The following is a 14,416-nucleotide window of genomic DNA, read 5'->3' as shown; positions in this document are numbered from 1 at the left end:
ATATGCTGATTGGTATAAATTTAGTTCCTGCTTTTCAACTGCCTCACTTAAAAATTTTTTTAATCTTTATTGTTGAAAGTATTATAGATGTCCCCCACTTCTCCCAGGCCTTCACCACACTATTGTCTGTGTCCATGGGCTATGTATATGTGCGTATAATTTCCCTGGTTAATCTCTCCTCCTCATCTCCCCACTCCCTATGTACATAGCAGCACAATTTATAATAGCTAGGATCTGGAAACAGCCCAAGCACCCCATCAGTATTTGTGTGGATAAAAAAGCTGTGATACATTTACACAATGGAATACCATGCAGCTGTAAAAAAGAAGGATCACTTACCCTTTGAGACAGCGTGGAAGAATCTGGAGGGTATTATGCCAAGTGAAATAAGCCAGTCAGAGAAAGATAAGTATCACATGAAACTATCTCACTTTTTCCCAAGCACTTACTATTTTTTAAATTTATAATGCAACAAAATAAATAAAAATATTATTCTTGTAAAATTCAACTTACATAGAAGTATAAGATACATATGAAATTGCCCTTTCCTAAGAAGCTCCCCCTTGCCCTGAACCCCATATCCCACTTCCATCTAAGAAGTAACCACTTTGTCATATATTCTTGACCTTTCTTCTCTGCATAAGTATAAACTATTCTGTTTTGAATTGCATGTGTGGGATCATATCACACATATTGTTCTATAAGTTAATGTTTTCAATTGGATTTTTTTATTGTCAGTGCATAGAGTTCCAACTCATTCTTTTTAAATGCTGCAAAGTAAGTAGTCAGTAGAATATTACTTAATGCATTTTTTTTTAGTTTTACCATTCTCTGTTAATGTCATTTATATTTCCCCTAATATTTCAGTTATAAAAAATGTAGCATGAACTTTCTTGTACATGTTTTCTCAAGAGCTTCCTTTTTTTTTTTTTTTATTAATTGCTTTAGTAGGCTCATTCTGCATGTTTTTGGTCTTGTATATCTAATATAAGGATTAGAATGTAAAAAAAAGAAGTTTGGAATGTAATACTGAGGTATTGCTTTTGACTTCTCTGAAGTTTTTATAGCTAAATCCAGGATAAGAAGCTATTATAGTTAATTGAACCCTTAACTCTCTTCACTGAAATTCTCCATGAATTTAGGGGAGGTGAGAACACAGTAATGGTAAGACCCACCTGTAGACTCATCCACTAATTAGCTCTCATCTTCAAAATAAACAAACAAAAATCTTCCTCAACACTACATTCCTTTATAGTAATGGTTTCTCATTGCAGTGTTCTCTTCAAATTGTGGTCAAACTTCACTGAAGAGGGACCTCTGCTAGCTCAGTTACCATTCATTTCTCCACTCACTGGGATCTCCCCATCACAGCTACCACCACTGAAACTGGTCTCTTCAAGACCTGCTTACCAGATTCTTTGGATGCATTTCAGGTCCATCACCTGGCCTCTAGGTATCACTCTTGATCACTTCCTGCAGAAGTTCTCACTTCTTACAGTTTCTGTGACACAACTATAATAGTTCTGCTTCAGAAGAAATTAACAGAAAACTCAACCCAAATTGGTTTAATTATTATTATTATTGTTATTATTATTTTCCAAATTGGTTTAAGCAATAAGAAACTTCATAGGTTACATAAGAAGTCAAGAGGTAGAGCAGGTATCAGGGTTGGCTCCAGCTCTGTATCTCTGGTGTTCTCCTGACTTGGTTTTCTTCCTTTGGTGGGCTTCTTTCTCACACTGGCAGGGAAAGAAGTCTGCAGCAGGTCTGAGCCTCAAAGTTACTTAGGATGACATCTGGAGGAAGGGAAATCATTGCTTCTAGAAGTTCCTCTAAGAGAATAATGAAGAATTTATCTGCAGTCCCATCAAACTCTCCTTTCTTTTTTATGTATTTTTTTTCTGGTTTTATCCTATATAATAAAAGGCTAATTTGCTGGGCATGATGAGAAACTTTCAAATATACAAAACAATTTTGTTAACTATGGTTACCATTTTGTATATTACATCCCAGAACTTATAATTAGAAGTATGTAACTTTTGACACCTTCATCCATTTCATCAAACTTTTCTTGAATATCATTGGGTTATTTGCCCTTTACAACTCCCACTCAAGGGGGTGGGATTATCTTTAGATTAGTTAGGTCAACCCTTGGAGCTATAGACATTCAGCTTTTCTAGAGGCTCCTGGACTTCATGAAGGGAGAGAGTGTATGAAGGTGAGCAGGAAATTGATACTTGCTGGGAAACCAACAATGTCCACCACAACTACTATCCCGTGGCTTTTTTTTTTAATTGATTTTTTTTGGTTTGGTTTGATTAATTCTCACCTGAGGATATATTCTTTCCATTGATATTTAGAGAGAGTGGAATGGATGGAAGGAAGGGCGGGGGGAGAGAGAGAGAAACATCAATATGACAGGTACAACGATTGGTTGCCTCCTGCACCTGCCCTGACTGGGGCTGGGGATCAAACCTGCTACCCAGGTACATGCCCTTGACTGGGAATGGAACCCAAGATCTTTCAGGGGCAGGTTAATGCTCTAACCACTTAGATATACTGGCCAGGGCTAAATTGATTTTTTGGAGAGAGGAAAGGAGAGGGAGAGAGAGAGAGAGAAAAAAAAAAACATCAATGTGAGAGCAAAACATCATTCGGCTGGCAGCCCACAACCCAGATGACATCCAACCAAACAAGCCACAGCTGCCAGGGCTGCTGGCTTTTTATAAAACATTTTTTTAATTGCATGTTGCTCTTCTTGGTTCCCTAATAGTTTCCTCTTCCTTTGCTTAATTCTTCAATGTGGAGGAACCCTAGAGTACCAATTTTGCTTTCTTCTCTTCTCACTGTTCAGTTTTCTCTGGGACAATTCATTTACCCTTGAGGCTGTATATGGTGATGATTACCAAATCTACAACTTCCGTCCATGGAGTTTTTCTAAACTGTGAAGTATTTTATCCAGTTGCATACTGGTATATCCGAATTTATTTCAAATGCATTTTAAACTCAATGTGTCCCAAACAGAATTAATCAACATAACTCAGAGACCAGCACTTCCTTCTGCATTTTCAGTATCAAACACTATTCCCTAAGTCATTGTAGGCCTCTTTTACTTCCTGACATTGAAGCAGTCACAAAGCCAATTTGATCTAACCACCCAAATTTAACAGGACCATAGGCTATAAGAAATCTTTCCTCTATTAGCTTTTCTGTCTAGTTTGGAATGTGGTCTTGTCTTAGGTAATCCTCTGGAACTTTGTATAAACCTCTGTAAGAACACTTCCGTTCTTCACTATTTTCTTGATTAGAGGGACCACATCTTACTAGTTTTTAATACCCCTGTTCTCAGGAGAGTACCTGGAGCAGTGTAGGTATTCAAGAAATGTTAGATGATTATTAAACGACTTTAATCTTTAAAGACTAATTGGGTCGCTATTATTTCCAGACACTCTCCCAAGCCTGAGTGTCTCATGCTCTTCCCTGACAGACTTAGTCCTGTTGGTGGGGTGGGTGGAGTCAGTGGGAAAATGTCAGAAGCTGTGTCCTAAGGCAGTTAGTGCCAGGTCAGGGCCAGTGTAAACAATTTGAAACCAGCTCAGAAATCCAATAGGACTGGATGAATCTAGGAAGCTAAGTCATGAAGCCAATTAGGGTAGTGTTTGAATTTTTGAATAGGCTGGTGGGAAGAAAACGTTTGAATTAATCCCAAGTCCATGAAGGACATCTATGGCAACTTTTTATCTAGTGTAAGGTGCTCAGAGTGTCATAATTATTGGGATACAAAGATGAATAAGAAATGATGCCTAACCTAGTAGGAACTCATGGAAAATAGATATATAATAGAAACTTACATTTCAGTCTAAGAAGTGTTGTAGCCCTGGCCGGTTTGGCTCAGTGGATAGAGCGTTGGCCTGCAGACTGAAGGGTCCTGGGTTCAATTCCGGTCAAGGGCATGTACCTTGGTTGTGGGTACCTAGGGAGTGTGCAGGAAGCAGCTGATCGATGTTTCTAACTCTCTATCCCTCTCCCTTCCTCTCTGTAAAAAATCAATAAAATATATATTAAAAAAAGAAGTGATGTATTAAAACATATGTATACAGCATTAAGGGATCCAGAGGAAGGAACTAATGCATGTGCTTAGCAGAAATTGTGATGACATTGAGGTGATCCTTGTTAAAGGAGGTTTTTTTTTTGTTGTCTTTTAAAATAAAAATTGGGCAGTTTAGCTCCATAGATAGCCTCAGCACAAACCACTTCCTTTAATACACAGGCAAAAGTTGGTTTGTTTCACAGCATCCATTTGTCACAACTTTTTTCCAGGGCTTGTTGGGATTGCTACCCCATGGAAATCTCTTGGGGAGCTTGGTACTCAAGCTATAAATATGAGAGGTTTTTCCTAGGGTAGTTTTTATGCAGAAAAGAAGATTTTTTTGAATTTACTTTAAATATGTAAAAATTAATAGTCAATATATTGAAATTAAATTTATCAACTACACATTTAAATTATGAATCACAAGTGCTTGATTTTTCCACAAGCTTTTTAAGTTTAGCTTATAAATCTTATTCTACTTAAAAATGTAAACAACGTGCCCATAATATAAGGTCATCCTAATAAAAGCTGGCTACCCCTCTATGCTTTGCCTTAATAGACTCACAATTTTGAAGGTCATTCTGATGACTTACACCAGCCAAGTTCTTTTAATGTGTTGGCTAGTCATCTCTTTAAACCCGGCTGGCTCACTCTTCTGCTTGAATGTCCCACCCTCAGAGTTCCTCCCTGATTGCCCTTTCTAAGAGAGGGTTCCATTATTACTTCATATCACAGCACTTATTAAATAGTGTTCTTCATGCTACATAAAAGAAGCTGTGATGAGTTATTAGTCTCCTTGTTACGTGTCTGTCTCTCCCACCACAGTGCAACCTCCAAAACAAAAGCTTTTCTTTTTTTAAAATTAGACATTTTATTTTGAAATAATTTTATGATCATCAGAAGTTGAAAAGGTAGTAAAAAAGTTCTGTGTACTCTTCATCCAACTTCCCTAAAGAAGAACATCCATACATAACTGTAATAAATTATTAAAACCAGGAAACTGACATTACTCCAGTACTGTTGTCTAGACTTACTGACCTTATGGGGGTGTCACTTGTGTGTACATGTATGTGTATGAGCACATGTGTGTAGTTCTATGAAATTTTATCCCAAACATAGATTATTGTGACCACCACAGTCAGGATGCAGAACTGTCATTACCACGAAGACACTCCTTTTTGCTATCCCTTTATGAGGGATTGTTCCCTTTGTCTCCACAGTGCCCTGCGTAGTGTCAGGTACATGACAGGCACCCAATAAATATTTGTTGACTATACCAGTACGAAGCTAAATGTCACCGCAGGAATTTGTCTGATTTGTTTGGATAAAGAAGTATTAATCTGTTTACTGGACTTCAGTTACTAAGAGGATATCGGAGGAGAAAAATGTCATCAAACTCCATCTTATAATGACTGATTTGCAGAGAATACAAGAACACCTCGGCTACCAAAGCTCATGAAAATGTTGCATCACTAATTAATCCAAATCTTATAATCAAGCCTTTGCCAACCTGAAGAGGATATTCGCCTCAATAGACACTAACCATATACCTATAAGTCTATAGACATGCCTATATAGATATGTAAATATATATTGCAGATAAATCAGGTACAATGTCATTTACTAGTAACATGCTCTGGAATTGAGACTGGAGGGTGCAGGCAGCCTGGCCGGGAGAGCAAGTGGCTGTGCTGCGGGGCCCTGCTTCCTCCTGGTTCTGATTACTAATACTGTCCCAGAGTAAATAGAAACATGACCCTCCATTAACTTGTTTTAGACTCACTACAATAAAATTTCCCCTAATGGTACGAGGGGGAAATCAACTACCCCTGAAAGATATTTGCACATTGTTGGAGTTTCTTGACCTTAAGATATCTTTTGAAAGCATTTAAAGAACTAAAGAAAGAAATTGCCCTTTAAGTAGACCTTGTGACAGAAGTAGGTGGGAAAATAATTACACTGCATACCAGACCTTACCTTTGCGCAGAGTAGCTACATGACAAATGCTAAAGCAAACATGCTATAAGAACACCATAATATTCATTCAGCCTCTTTTCTGATAAGAAAGGTTTATGAATTTTTATATCTTGAACGCCTTTGTTTTGCAGGGTTTGCTTTAGCAGGTTGCCTCTTACAGTGTGTGGAGACTGAATCACTTTGGAATCCATTTTTTATTTAGTTACTTGAGGTGCAGCATTTAGTGTATGTTGTATTAGAAACCACAGGTAGGACCTGTTTCTGTAAATGATTTATTTCCATGGATCTGTTCCTTTAATTGATTTGATATTTACTTAAGAAAGTTCTTTCTTTGCTTGCCCCCTCAGCTCCCTCTGAGAACTTTTGTAAAGTATGTTGCCGTCATAAATGGACTGATTCCTTCCCGGACCAGCCGTTTCTCTGAAGTTTATATATCTTTAAATGGAATCTGGGCACCATCTCATAAGGAATTTTTTTGAAGTTCTCTTTCGGGATAGGATCTGTGGCTCTGAAAGGTTTTAACCTAGACCTCCATCAGCTCTACAAACACAACATAGTAATCATAACAATAACACAATCATAGTGGTTATTAATATGAGCTATTGATGACTCCGTGATCTTACACAGATTTTCCATAAAAGCATTTTTAGAAACCGTTGATAATTTTATTTTATTTTTTTCAATCCTCACCCAAGGACATGTTTTTTGTTGATTTTAGAGAGAGAGGAAGGGAGAGAGAGAAACATCAATTGGTTGCTTCCCCTATGCACCCTGACCAGTGATCGAACTAGCAACCTACGTGGGTGACCTGACAGGAATCGAACCCACAACCCTCCAAGGAACTGAGCCACCTGGCCAGGGCGATAGTTTTATTTATTTAAAAATTCATTCTGAATAAAAACAGGGTGACGGCTATGAAAACTCAGTGTAAATACAAACCCTGTGCTTGCCTTCCCAATCACATTGCCAGCCGGAAGGCATTCTGAAGTGGCCACTGGACATATGACCCATGATGCAAAGTCCTTTTGCTGAGAGACCAGTAAGCCTAGAGTGCCCTGGTGTCCCCACCCCCGGGGGAACAGGGATTTCAAGATCTTAAAGTAATTTGTGTGAATGTTTAGTTGGTGCTGGTTCCCACAGCACAGACTGTGCTGGTAGTAAGGCAGGTACAGAGCATGCTCTTTGAGTTGTTTTTCAGTTCCATGCACCTGGCTACGGAGGAGTCCAGGCCTTGGGACTGGAAGCTGTTCAATCCCTTTTCACCACCATTTCTCTTCCTGCAAATAAAATAAATGCTGCCCTTCTGCAAAGTCATATTTCATATAGCACCTATGCTGTTTGTCTCGAGCTCACTTAAAAGGAAGAGTGGTTTTTATATGAAGAGGAAAACCAAAGCCCAAAGTCACCAGACCAAAGGAGGGCTAAGAAGGAGAACTACCTTCAGAGCTTCTAGCCGTTCCCAGCCACTGGACCCCATGGGTATCCAGAGCTTATGGCACAGTGAGTCCCTCTCAGCCCCGGCTGCAGTCTTTGAGTTGACCCACGACCTGAAGGGGGCCACTGAATTTCAGCTTTGCTCAGGGAGGGCCATGGTGCAGGGGAAACCCTGTCCAGCCTTCCAGGGAACTTCCAGAGCTGCGAAGTGGGGGCTGCATGCTTTGGTCAATTAGGTGTACTTCCCAGATGGTTGTGCTCCCTTTTGCCCTTGTTCACATGACTATTTGCCTAAATGTTTCATTCTGCTTTACTCTTTATTCCAGGGAGGAAAGTGTTGGTAATGGAGAGGGCAGACCAAGGGCAGAGAACTGCTCATTTGTCTGCATCACGGAAAATATAGGATGTGCAGGCAACATCCTTTTAACTGGCTTAATCCTTTCAGCGAGACTCATTTCAATGAGCTCTATTGTGTTCAGTTCTTATTGGAACATGATAAAAATAGAACACTTAGAGGACTATGTCTATAGAACCAGAGTGAAATGGAGAGTTGAGGTAATTGTCCAGATAATCCAAGCAAAACAAAACGGAACAAAATAAAACCAGCCATTGTTGGGAAAAAGGCAGCGTTAGGAGCCTGAACCGTCCAGTCTGGTTCTCTACATTGTTCAAATTCACCAGCTCTGCATCTGTATTTACTTTTTTCTACGTAGACTGAGCCTAAGTTATGTTGAAGAGTTTTTACCCCGATATTATCTCAAGTACTAACTACCTCAAAAAATGCCTTTGCTTTAAAGTATCCCTCTCAGTGCTATTTCCCGGCGAGGGGGAGGGTAACAATAGATTTACACATGTTATTATATAAGACAACAGTATAAAGAGTAGATGGCTCTGGAGATTGGGAGGTTTCTTTTTCATTTGTTTTTGTGAATTCCCCTTAGCTGGTTGCTAAAGCAGGAGATGGTTTATCTACACACTAACATGTTTTAAACCTGTTGCTTTATGCTTGGCTAAGTGCCTGTCATGTGTGTTGGCTGCCAGCACAACAGCTTGGCTCATTTGGAAAATCAAGGAACCCAATTTCCTCTGAGATAGTAGCTGGTAATATTCCACTGGATGAGAGTGAGACACTACCCGGCTTGCTGATGTCGTCTTGGCCAGAGTTCTCCTTAAACTGGCTTCCCATGTTGGGACCGTGACTTGCCTCTCACATTACACTCCCTGACCCTGTTGTTTTAAAGGCACTGCTTCTCACACCATTCTTCTCAGACAGACGCAAACCTTTTCATTCTTTCATTTGATTTTTTTTCCTTTTGCCTCTTTCCCAATGTAACCAATCACCAAGTCCTGTGGATATTTCTTCCCCGAAAGCTTCTCTGATTCTAAGCTTTTATTTATTACCATTGCCTGAATTTGGGTTCTTATTTTCTTACTCCCCCCAAATCCCCTGCTTTTTTTTTCAGTTTCATCCATTTCTAATTTGTCCTAGGTAAGTGCCTGAGCAACTTTCCTTGAAGCTCTGCTGAATTGAATTGTATTTCCTTGTACAAACTTCTTCCATAACTCCTTGCCTGTAAAAAGATTTTTTTTTTGACAGACAATTGTTTCATTTTTATTTAATAATCCTAAACTTAACTCTGCAATCCAGCTGGACTGGGAAGGGTAAGGAAATTATGGAACCCAATGAACAGTGTGAGAGCACAAAGATTATAGAACATTCTAAGCAGATGGGGTGAAGGGGTGCTCTCCTGAGCTACAGAAGGAATGGTCTGGTGGTTAAGATAAAACACAAGTCAAATTTGTCAGCGTTGTCCACAGTCAGCAATGGTGATCTTCTTGCTGGTCTTGCCATCCCTGGACCCAAAGCGCTCCTTGGCTGTCACAATATCCATGCCTTCTTTCACCTGGCGAAGACCACATGCTTGCCATCCAACCACTCAGTCTTGACAGTGCCGATGAAAAACTGGGAGCCGTTTGTGTTCAGTCCAGCATTTGCCATGGACAAGATGCCAGGACCTGTATGTTTCAGGACGAAGTTCTCATCCTCAAATTTCTCCTCATAGATGGCCTTGCTGCCTGTCCCATTATGGCGTGTGAAGGCACATAAATCCCGGAATAATTCTGTGAAAGCAGGAACCTTTATAACCAAATCCTTTCTCTCCAGTGCTCAGAGCATGGAAGTTTTCTGCTGGTTTTGGAACTTTGTCTGCAAACAGCTCAAAGGAGACGCGGCCTAAGGACTCGCTGCCGTAGAAGGCGCTGTGGAAGAACACGGTGGGATTCACCATGGCTGGTCACGGGCAGCTCCGGGCCATGGTGTCTGCAAAGGGCTGCAAAAACAGGCTTTGTTTAAATATCTCACCAAGGCATTGAAAGATTGTCATTTTGGTTCTAATGACTTCCCAGCCTTGTGTGAACTCATCTCCAGCAAGTCCTTCTACATGAAATGCCCTTCCTTGCTCTTCCTTACCCATCAAAATCCCAACCATCTCCCAAGACTAGATTGGGCATCCCAATTCCTCCAGGAAGACTTTTCTGACCACCTTGGAAAGAAGTAACTGTCTTTGAAATGGAGTCACGGAACCTTAGAGTTTGAAAGCATCTTGTAGGATTTTGAATCTAATTTTCTATCCTCAAAATCCTTCGATATTTGTTTGAACATATCCAAGCTTGGGAGCACACATGGCAGCTCACTGTATTTTTGGACAGCTATTATTGATAAGAATGTATTCCTTTCTTTTTAAAAATCTCTCTCTCTCTCTCTCTCTCTCTCTCTCTCTCTCTCTCTATCTCTCTCTCCTCTCTCAATTTCTGCCTCCCTGTACCTTACTTGTCTTTGATCTGTTCTCAGAAGAGATACAGAAGAAAGATCTTCCTTCTATATCAAAGACCCTTAAATATTTGATGAATGCTATCATAGCTATCTTGACTAATCCAAACACAACCCCATTTCTGTAGTTATTTTTCATATTAAAACTAGGGGCCCAGTGCACGAAGATTCATGCACGGGGGTGAGGGTGGGGAGTTGGGGGGGTCCCTCAGCCCGACCTGCACCCTCTCCAATATGGGAGCACTGAGGGGAGCCCTCTCCAATCCGGGAGTTTCTGTCTGTCTTTCCAATCATATAAGTGAATTGTCTGAGACCCCCAACCCAGTTTGGTTCGTTGCTCACAGAATAATAAAAGCATTTTTTTTTTCTTTGCTTCATTGGTGGAGATTTCCTGGAAGTTTTAGGATATTTTCCCTTTAATTTTCCTAGACACTCTGATTTTACTTATGTCTCTCACCTTTGCTTTCCCTCCATCCCCCACTGCAACAATAACTTGCTCCAGGCTCCCTTTGCTCTAGTGTTTAGGAGAACCATCTGCCACCAGAACTATGATTCCCAGCATTCCTGGTGCTCCCCAAGCTCTGGGCTTCTGCTTCTGGTCCTGAGGCTGCCATCAGAACTACTATTCCCAGAATTCCTGGTGCTCCCTGTGCTGGGAGTGACCGAGGGAGCCAAGGCCCCTCAAGCCTCTAGCTCTCCTGCTCTGCTCTCTGCCCAGTGACCAAGGGAGCCACGTCCCCTCAAGGGAGCGACCAAGGGAGCAACCGAGGGAGCCACGTCCCCCCAAGCTGCCGGCTTTCCCGCTTCTGCTCTCCACCCAGTGCCTGTGTGTGCAAATTAACCCGCCATCTTTGTTAGGTTAATTTGCATATCCACCCCTGATTGGCTAGCGAGTGTAGCAAAGGGATGGTCAATTTACATGTTTCTCTTTTATTATATAGGATGGTTTCTAGATAATTCTCCATCTTGATTGTTTTATCTCCAGGTGTTAATAATTTTAAAATGTACATTCTAGGAAAAACACAACTTTCTCGATCCATAGTATTCATTCTAGAGAACTTGATCTATCTGTATCATTCATTTGGCTTATTATGAGCTGTAGTATTTACAGGTTATTTTATTTCATTTTGGCCATGGTGGAGGGAGGGGCTATTTCCTGTGCCTTTGCATTTTTTTTTTTAAAACAAACATCAAATTTAATTTAAATTAAAAAAATCAGAAATTATCTGGAAAAAACAATGGAGCAAATCAACTCCTAAAAAAAGAGGACTGCGTTTTTGTGATCACATTTATTGGAAGGGTTGGAGAAAAATAAAAATGCTATTTAGCTTTAGAATTTGTGAGTTATATGCAAATAAACTCATTTCAGGAGCAGAAGAATCCTTGGTCATTTCTTAATATCAAAATTTACGCAGGTTTCTCTTTTGAATATCTTCTGCCTTTAAAGACGCAATCATATAAAGGCTCCTAATTTCCACACAGGATATATTCTTTGTTTCAACCAACTCTCAATGGAGGGGCAACTAGGACAACACCATCTCCCCGGACAAAAAGCATTGGAATATTCCATTTTGTTGATTTATATATCTCTTCATATGTTTCTTCATCAATTTCTATAGTAGTCACAGTTTCTTTCACATCTCCCAATATCATATTTAAATGTTGATCATAAGCATGTAATCTACCTCTAAGCTCTCTGTCATTTCTCATTTTCACATAAATTCGCTCATCCAGGCTGAGCCTGATAAGATCCAGGGGCTCTTCTACAGTGTTGGTAGTTTGTTGCTGGTCCACATTGTCTGCCATGTTTCAAACCCCTGCCTTTGCATTTTTGCTTGTAAACTAGATGATCAGCCCTGGAGAGCAGCAGCTTGGGCCTGGAAATGTCTACATCCTTCAAAAAAGGCCCTGCATGTAGTAGGCATTCAATAACTTGATTTTGGAAAACTAACTCTAGGTGATGAACATTGCTAAATCCAGTTTCACACCTTGTATTATTTGATCTCTTGGCAGCATTGCCGCTGTTGATAAACTTCCACTGGAAAGTCTTTTTTTTTAAAAAAATTGATTTTTATTGTTGACACTATTACAGATGTCCCCTATTTTTTCCCCCTTTGCTCACCTCCACACAGCCCCTGCTCCCCCTCCCCCACCTGGCTTTCACCACGCTGTTATCTGTCCATGGGCTATGCATATATGTTCTTTGGCTAATCTCTTCACCTTCTTTCATCTAGTACTCCCCACCCCACTTCCTTCTGACATTTGTCTGTTTGTTCCATGTATCCATGCCTCTGGTTCTATTTTGTTCGTCAGCTTATTTAGATCCCAAATATAATTGAGATCATATGGTATTTGTCTTTCTCTGACTAGCTTATTTCACTTAGCATAATAATCTCTCAGTCCATCCATGCTGTCACAAAGGATAAGAGATCCTTCTTTCTTAGAGTTGCATTGCATTCCATTGTGTAAATGTACCACAGCCTTTTTATCCACTCATCTATTGATAAGGAATGGATAAAAGAGTTTTTCCTGGAAACTCTTCCTTTGGTTTCCATGACAATCCACTCTGCAGGCTTTTTAACTCATTCTCTTCACTTTTCAGTATTCTTCTATAATTCATCTGACTCTTTGGTGGGTAATTTCTACCTTTTTATCATTAGAAATAATGTTGTGATCTACAGTGTTGCAGGAGCATGTTACTCCTCCTGCCTGTCCAGAATTATTCTTCTAGTTACTAGAATCTAGTAGTCGTTGTCTGATGCTCTCTGGAGCCACATTCTTGCACTCTTAGCCCAGGCACTCCGAAGAAGACGCAGGAGCTGGGCACATGGCCTAGGTCTAACCACAGGATTCCGCTGCCTGCAGTGATTGGCTCAGCGACAGGCTTGTGATTCAAAAGAGCCAACTAGGTGCAATGATTCCCTGGCTGAGACTTCTGAGAGACTCACACCCTTCCCTCAGATGAGTTACAAATGAGACATCAGGAAAGTGATACTGCTTAGACCATCTTGCCACCATAGGGCGTCTCAGAATTGCACTCAAGAGGAAAGCAAAGTGGAACAAAAAAACAGAAACAACAGAAAACAACAAAAGCAAACAAAACTTGACTTTTAACAAAGTTCTTTGAACTCTGACGTTAGCCTGTTATGCGCCTTGATGCTTCATTTATTGAACCAATAAATCCTTATTTTTAAGTCTGTTTGCATTGAGGGCTTGGTCTCTCAATGAGAAAGCCCTGTTGTAACCTCTTTGTTCACATATTATTGACTTCCCGGGAATTATGTCCTTTGGGTAATAAGAGCTAAGATGTATGGAGTGCTCACCTTGTGTTAGGCTTCATGTCAAAGATTTTACATTCATTATAGCATTTGGTCCTTCCAATAACCATTGTCCATAGCTATCATTATAATCCTCATTTTACACAAAAGGAAATTGAGGCCCAGAGAAATGACAAGTACAGTGTCACGGGCCAGCAAGTGGCAGAGCCAGAGCTGCGTCGCAACCTGCCTTTTCGTTACTCCTAATTTCCTTTATTTATTCCTGAAGAACAAAAACACTTTGTGAAATCAGACGACCCGAGCACATAAAGTTTCTTTAAAGAACAGTATAGTTAAAAGTTTTGGTCTTGGAGCAGGATGCAAGAAAATAAAAGGCTGGAGTTTAGATGGAGCAAAAAAAGAAAAACATGCTGAGAAAAGTCCCAGAGATGGGACTGAGGCATGTGCGTGCGTGCTTGCGCAATGGGTGAACTTTAGGATTCCTTCCAATTGTAGAATCTAGGATCCTAAAAAGATCAAGTCTATCCATAGCTAAAAGCTCAAGTGAAAACGTGAGTGATGAGATTGGATCAGATTTTGAATGCTACTTTAAAAAGTCTCCTTGTGATTTTAATTGGAAGTGGAGAGCCCTTAATTCCTTCAGAGGGTGTGGTAGACTGCTGCTTGGCCCCAATGAACTATACCTCCACTCTGATTTAAACTTCACTATTTAACCAGCTTTGGCCAATTTAACATTAGCACACATAATGCAAATGGAAGCTCGAAAAGCATTTGCACATTTGGGTTCATTCTCTTGGAAGCCTCTTT

General features: G+C 40.2%; 2 pseudogenes; both read right to left on the bottom strand.

Moving 5' to 3' along the window:
- Positions 1-9,303: 9,303 nt before the first annotated feature.
- LOC139005003 (peptidyl-prolyl cis-trans isomerase A-like) lies at positions 9,304-9,789 on the bottom strand (annotated as a pseudogene).
- Positions 9,790-11,733: 1,944 nt separating this feature from the next.
- LOC139005002 (U6 snRNA-associated Sm-like protein LSm3 pseudogene) lies at positions 11,734-12,140 on the bottom strand (annotated as a pseudogene).
- Positions 12,141-14,416: the final 2,276 nt, after the last annotated feature.

Source organism: Myotis yumanensis, unplaced genomic scaffold, assembly GCF_028538775.1.
Source record: "Myotis yumanensis isolate MYYU_CA2020_CCGP unplaced genomic scaffold, mMyoYum1.0.hap1 SCAF_3, whole genome shotgun sequence".
NCBI lineage: Eukaryota > Metazoa > Chordata > Mammalia > Chiroptera > Vespertilionidae > Myotis > Myotis yumanensis.
The sequence above is the reverse complement of the archived record's forward strand: the minus strand, read 5'-3'. Positions and strand labels throughout refer to the sequence as shown.